This window comes from Humulus lupulus, chromosome X, assembly GCF_963169125.1.
Source record: "Humulus lupulus chromosome X, drHumLupu1.1, whole genome shotgun sequence".
Classification (NCBI taxonomy): Eukaryota; Viridiplantae; Streptophyta; class Magnoliopsida; order Rosales; family Cannabaceae; genus Humulus; species Humulus lupulus.
In genome coordinates, this window is record NC_084802.1 from 163,391,655 (window position 1) to 163,398,619 (window position 6,965).

Here is a 6,965-nt window from a genome sequence, read left to right on the forward strand (position 1 = left end):
GCTCCAGTGTTGTTTGTCAAGAAGAAGGATGGATCTCTTAGGATGTGTATTGATTATAGGGAGCTGAATAAGTTAACCGTTAAGAACAAGTATCCACTGCCTAGGATCAATGATTTATTTGATTAGTTATAGGGAAGAACAGTGTTTTCCAAGATAGACCTCCGGTCAGGTTACCATCAGTTGAGGATTAAGGAGGAGGACATACCAAAGACCGCTTTCCGAACGAGGTATGGACACTATGAATTCCTGGTTATGTCCTTATGGATTAACCAATGCCCCAACAACCTTTATGGACATGATGAATAGGGTTTTCAAGGATTATTTGGATAAGTTTGTGATTGTGTTCATCGACGACATCCTGGTGTATTCTCAGTCAGAGACAGAGCACGAGCAGCATCTGCGGCTGGTTCTACAGTGGTTAAGGGAGCATAAGTTATATGCTAAGTTCAGTAAGTGTGAGTTCTGGTTACCACAAGTTACATTTCTAGGCCATATAGTTAGTAAGGAGGGGATTCTGGTTGACCCAAGTAAGATTGAGGCGGTCAGAGATTGGCCTAGACCGAGCAATGTTCCTGAAGTGAGAAGCTTTTTGGGCTTAGAAGGCTACTATCGGCGGTCCGTAGAGGGGTTCTCCAGAATAGCTACGCCTTTGACAGAATTGACAAAGAAGAAGACAAAGTATGTCTGGACGGACAGATGTGAGAATAGTTTCAAAGAATTGAAGAGACGATTGATCACCGTACCAGTGCTAAGTTTGCCAGCAGACAATGAAAAGTTTGTAGTTTATTGTCATGCATCCAGACAGGGTTTGGGGTGCGTGTTGATGCAAGCTGGTAAGGTGATAGCCTATGCATCGAGACAGTTAAAGGAGTATGAGCAGAGATATCCTACGCATGATTTGGAGTTGGCGGCGGTGGTGTTTGCACATAAGATTTGGTGACACTATCTTTATGGTGAGAAGTGTGAGATAAACACCGACCATAAGAGCCTAAAGTATTTCTTTAATCAAAAGGACCTAAATATGCGCCAGAGGCGGTGGCTGGAATTGGTTAAGGATTATGACTGTGATATCCTATACCATCCTGGGAAGGCTAATGTAGTGGCTGATGCATTGTGTCGGAAGGGCCCGGGACAGTTGTTTGGTTCGAGATAGGTGTCTGATAAACTGGCTGAGGAGATGACTAGAGCGGGTATAGAGTTGGTGGTTGGTCAGTTGGCCAACATCACTCTTCAGTCTACTCTCCTTGAGAGGATCAAGGAGGCGCAGGGGAAGGATTCCCAGTTGAGAGGTCACAGAGAGAATGTCTTAGTCGGAGCGACTAAGGACTTTCCTATTTCAGAGATGGGATTACTGGAGTACAAGGGTCGGATTTGCGTTTCGATGGATTCTGATATCCGGCAAGAGATCTTAGATGAATCGCATACCACTCCCTATTCATTGCATCCGGGTACAACGAAGATGTACTAGGATTTGAGAGCTTTATATTGGTTGTCGGGCATGAAGAGGGATGTGGTGGATTATGTGGCCAAGTGCTTAACTTGTCAGCAGGTCAAGGCTGAGCATCAGAGGCCAGCGGGGTTGCTGCAGCCTCTGGGGATCCTAGAATGGAAGTGGGAAGATATCACCATGGACTTTGTGGTTGGTTTGCCGAGGATCGTGGGACAGCGTGACTCGGTGTGGGTGGTGGTGGATAGGTATACTAAGTCCGCCCACTTTTTGCCTGTTAGGACAACTTATACTATGGAGCAGTATGCTGAGTTATATGTGGAGGAGATTGTTTTACTTCATGGAGCTCTGAGGTTGATAGTATCCGAAAGAGACCCCACCTGCACTTCCAAGTTTTGGGAAAGTCTACAGATGGCTATGGGCACGCAGTTACGGTTTAGTACTGCTTATTACCCTCAAACAGATGGACAGTCTGAGAGGAAGATTCAGATATTGGAGGACATGTTGCGAGCCTGTGTGCTAGATTTTGGGGGATCATGGAGTAAGTATCTCCCTTTGATCGAGTTCTCGTACAACAACAGTTATCAGGCAACCATCGGAGTGGCTCCGTATGAAATTCTTTATGGAAGGAAGTGTAGATCACCTATTCATTGGGATGAGACAGGTGAGAGGAGATATTTGGGTCCAAAGATGGTTCAGAGGGCCAATGAGGCGATTGAGAAGATTAGAGCGCAAATGCTCTCCTCCCAGAGTCGTCAGAAGAGTTATCCAGACCTGAAACGCAGGGGCGTGGAATTTCAGGTTGGTGATCATGTGTTTCTTAGGGTTTCACCTTTGAGGGGAGTGAAACGGTTTGGTGTTTGGGGCAAGTTAAGCCCTAGGTTTGTTGGCCCCTTCGAGGTTCTGGAACGGGTTGGAGAGGTAGCTTACAGACTAGTGATGCCTCCAGCTTTATCAGGGGTTCATAATGTTTTCCATGTGTCGATGCTCCAGAAGTATGTGCCAGATTCGACGCATGTTCTAAGTTATGAGAATCTGCAGCTTGATTAGGATTTTTCCTATGAGGAGAAGCCGGTTCAGGTTCTTGACCAGAAAGATAAAGTCTTGCAGAGCAAGACCATCGCCTTGGTGAAAGTGCTGTGGAGGAACAACAAGGTTTAGGAGGCGACGTGGGAACTTGAGTCAGAGATGTGGGAGCGGTATCCCGAGTTGTTTAGGTAATTTTGAGGATGAAATTTCTGTGAGGAGGGGATAGTTGTAACGACCCAAATTCGCTAATAGGGCTTAGGGCCTTGGTTAGTGTGCCTGGAGGGCAATAAATGATTTAATATGTTAATATGTGAATTTACGTGAATATATGATAAAGATGCATGTTTAGCTGAATTAAATATGCATGTGGGCCCGTTTGGATATTAGGGGTATGTTTGTGATTTTAGCCCGTTAAGGGCGTAAATGTGATAAATATTATATGCAGGTGATATATTTCTGGGTAGCACGATCTGAGACAGTCTTGGGGAGCGGTTAGCCAGAAAGTCACAACGGGGTTGAGAATCCGACTCGGGGCGAGTCGAGGGGTACTTTGGGTATTAGATGTATTATTGGGTTATCGGGTTATGTAAATAGATATTCGGAGATATGTTTGAGGTTAGAATGTCTAGGAGGGAATATTGGAGGAAATTTACCATTTTGCCATCGAGGACGTTTTGGTACCCTGAGCCTTGAGGTAACCTTAAAGCTTAAGTTAAATAAAACAAAGTCTAGGATTCTTTTGGAGACTTAGAAACCGACATTTATTTATCCCTTCTCAGCTGAAGATATTTTCTCTCTCTCTCTCATCTTTGCTTTCTAAGACAATTCAAGGAAACAAGCAAGGGGAAGAAAATAGTCAAGAACTAAGGATTGGAGTTGAGCTTGGGAGACTCTAACCAGAAAACAAGGGCTTTGAGTTTGAGGAATTAAAGTTGGAATTTAGGGGATCAACTCTGAATCATAACAAAGCAAAGGTAAGCTTTAACTTTGAGAATTATGATTGATTTCTATTATTTTCTTAGGAAATGTATGTGAGTAGGATTTGATCTGTTCTACGGTGTTTAGCTGAGTTTATGGAGCAGGTTTTGATGTTGAAACTAGGCTAGAACCTTTGTGATGATTATCTGGAATTGTTAGTTTGATTTTGGATGAGATGGTTTGAAGAAAATGCAGAAAAAGATGGAGATTTCTAGGTTTGGAGGCGAGGGCCGCGACCCTAGGAAGGGCATGCCGCGGCCCGTGTGCACGCGCGACCTTGGGAGGCCATGGTGCTTGAGGCGCGCCACGGCGCTTGGTCAAGTGCGCCGCGGCCCGTGAGTGTTTCAGGGAGGTGTTAGCCTCTGTTTCGAGGCTAGCCGTGGCATGGTCTTTTAGGGCCGCGACTCTTAGTGCCATTTTGTGTTTTTAAGTGTGTTTAGGCTTGGGAACTCAAAGGTTAAGGTTCGGGATGGATTTTATCACCCAGATTGATAGAATTTAAGGTCCCGAAGATTAGAGATATGGCTCAAAGTTATTTAATGGATTAGAACTTGATGGATGAATATTGTTAATGTATTGTGACTAAGGTTTTGGCGAGGCTCAAGTTAGGGGACTGTGCTCGGGATATCGGTGCTCGGAAAGCTTGGGACGCAGGTAAGAAAACCACTATTCCCATGGAGCTTATATGCAGGGCTGAGCCCAATATGTTTGAATTGCAGGGCGTAGCCCTTTGGTTGAATTTATTACTGTTCAGTATATGTTTATTATGCTATGAGTGTGAATGTGTAAATGTTGGCAAGAACCGGGAACGGCGTAGGCCGAGCTCGGCAAGGGCCGGGAACGAGAAAGGACCGGGAACGGCGTTGGGCCCGTTGGGTGCAAGGCTGAGTGCGGCAAGGGGCCGGGAGCAGCGTTGAGCACGTGGAGTGCGAGTTGCTAGGACGAGACCCTAAGGATACCTGGGATATCCTCACGGTGTGGACTGCGAACCCAGGGCCTGGAAAAGCGCCTGGGACGGCTTGGCCGTACGTGTTAGCCTATTGATGGCCTGTTTATATGCTATGTGTTTGTTATGCATATGTTTTCTGCTTGTGAGGGTTTTCTTGCTGGGCTACGGCTCACGGGTGCTCTGTGGTGCAGGTAAGGGCAAGGGAAAAGTCGACCAACCATGAGTACGGAGAGCGTGAAGCGGCCTGTACATGTTTTGCTTGTCTGGCTGCCACAGCCAGAGATTTTGAGAGATGGTTGTATTGAAACTTAGATTTTGTCGTCTAGTCGACTTGGTTTGTAATTATATGTTGTAAATATTTCTAAATGGTATTTTGGATCCTAAGTGTCAAACACTTTATGGTTTTCAGTAAATGGAATTATTTTCAAAGTTTATAACTCTGTTGATGGCTTAGTCACACTTTTTGACCTAAAATCCCGATTAGCGAGTTGAATGCACTTTTTAAACTCACTTAGTAAGGGCTCTAAGGGAGTAGGGCACTATAGTATTGGTGGTCAGGGATAAAGAAGGATGTGGTGGATTATGTGGCCAAGTGCTTAACCTGTTAGCAGGTGAAGGTTGAACATCAAAGGCCAGCGGTTGCTGCAGCCTTTAGGAATTCCACAGTGGAAGTGGGATGATATCACCATGGACTTTGTGGTTGGATTTCCAAGGACGGTGGGGCAACATGATTCTGTGTGGGTGATTTTGGATAGGTACACCAAATTAACCGACTCTTTTCGTGTTATAACAACTTATACGGTGGAGCAGTATGATTAGTTGTATGTGAGGGAGATCGTTCGTCTCCATGGGTCTTCGAGATCGATAGTTTCCGATAGGGACCCCACCTTCACTTCTAGATTTTGGGAGGGCCTGCAGAAGGCTATGGGCACACAGTTGAGGTTCAGTGCCACCTATCATCCTTAGATGGATGGACAGCCTGAGAGGACAATTCAAATACTAGAGGATATGTTGCGGCCTTGTGTGCTGGATTTTGGGGGATCTTGGCATAGGTATCTCCCTTTGATTGAGTATTCTTATAATAACAATTATCAGCCGACTATTGGAGTGGCTTCGTATGAGATGTTATATGGGAGGAAGTACAAATTGCCCATTCATTGGGATGAGATGGGTGAGAGGAAGTACTTAGGTCCTGAGGCCGTTCAGAGGACTAATGAGGCAATTGAGAAGATTAGAGCTCAGATGACCACCTCCTAGAGAAGATAGAAGAGTTACTCAGACTTGAAACGTATGAGTGTAGAGTTTCAAGTCGGTGATCATGTGTTTATTAGAGTTTCTCCTTTGAGAGGAGTGAGACGATTTGGAGTAAGAGGAAAATTGAATCCTAGGTTTGTTGGCCCCTTTAAAATTCTGAAACGAGTTGGAGAGGTGGTGCACAGATTAGTTATGCCTCCAGCCTTATCAGGGGTTCACAACGTATTTCACGTGTCTATGCTCCGAAAGTATGTATCAGATCCTGCACATGTGCTGAGTTATGAAACCTAGAGTTGGATCAAGATTTGTCTTATGAGGAGAAACTAATTCAAATCATAGGCCAAAAGGACAAAGTCTTATGGACCAAGACCATTGCCTTAGTGAAAGTAATGTGGAGAAACAACAAGGTGGAAGAGGAAACTTGGGAGTTTGAGTCTAATATGCGAGGTCGCTATCCCAAACTATTCTGGTAAAATTTGAAGACGAAAATTCCATAAGGAGGGGATAGTTGTAATGCCCCAAATTTGCTAGTAAGGCTTAGTGTCTTGATTAGCGTGTTGGGAGGGCAATAATTGATTTAACTGTATTATTACCTGATTAATCATGATATATGTGTATCAGTGTTTGATTGTTTTTGTTATGATATTATGTGAATAAATATGCATGTTTAGGTGTATTAAATGTGCATGTGAGTCCGTTTTGGATATTAAGGGCATATTTATAACTTTTGACCTGTTGAGGGTATATATAAGTGTTATGTTTGTGATATGACTGAGACGACAATGTTGTGGAGATATATATGAGATGTGTGATCCGAGGCAGTCCTAGGGAGCAGATTAGCAGAATAGTCACAACGGGGTCAAATACCCGGCTCGGGGTGAGTTTAGGGGTATTTTGGGAATGTAGTACGTATTTGTGGTCTACTGGTGATGGGTAGTTATTTAGTGGTTATTTGGGTATGCCGGGATTAATTGGGGATTTATAAGAATACTTGAGGAATCAATCCTTGAACTTGGCAAGATAAGGTTCCCAAAACTCTGGCTACATGAAGGAAAAATCTCAGTCTTGGTTGAATGTCCAGTACCGGTAGAGCATCTCCTCCATAGAATTCGTTGAGCCTGCAATCTCCAGTCTCACCCACTAGGCCTCTTCCTTGGCTTTGCTCTCGACCTCATCAAGTTTATTTTTGAGGCTATTAGTCTTGACCTACAACTGGTCCCGTCGTTGGCTCACTTCCACGACCTGGTATTTGGCGATCCGTTCATTCTCCTGGGAAGTGGCCAAGGCAGCCCTGGCAACCCGCTCTTT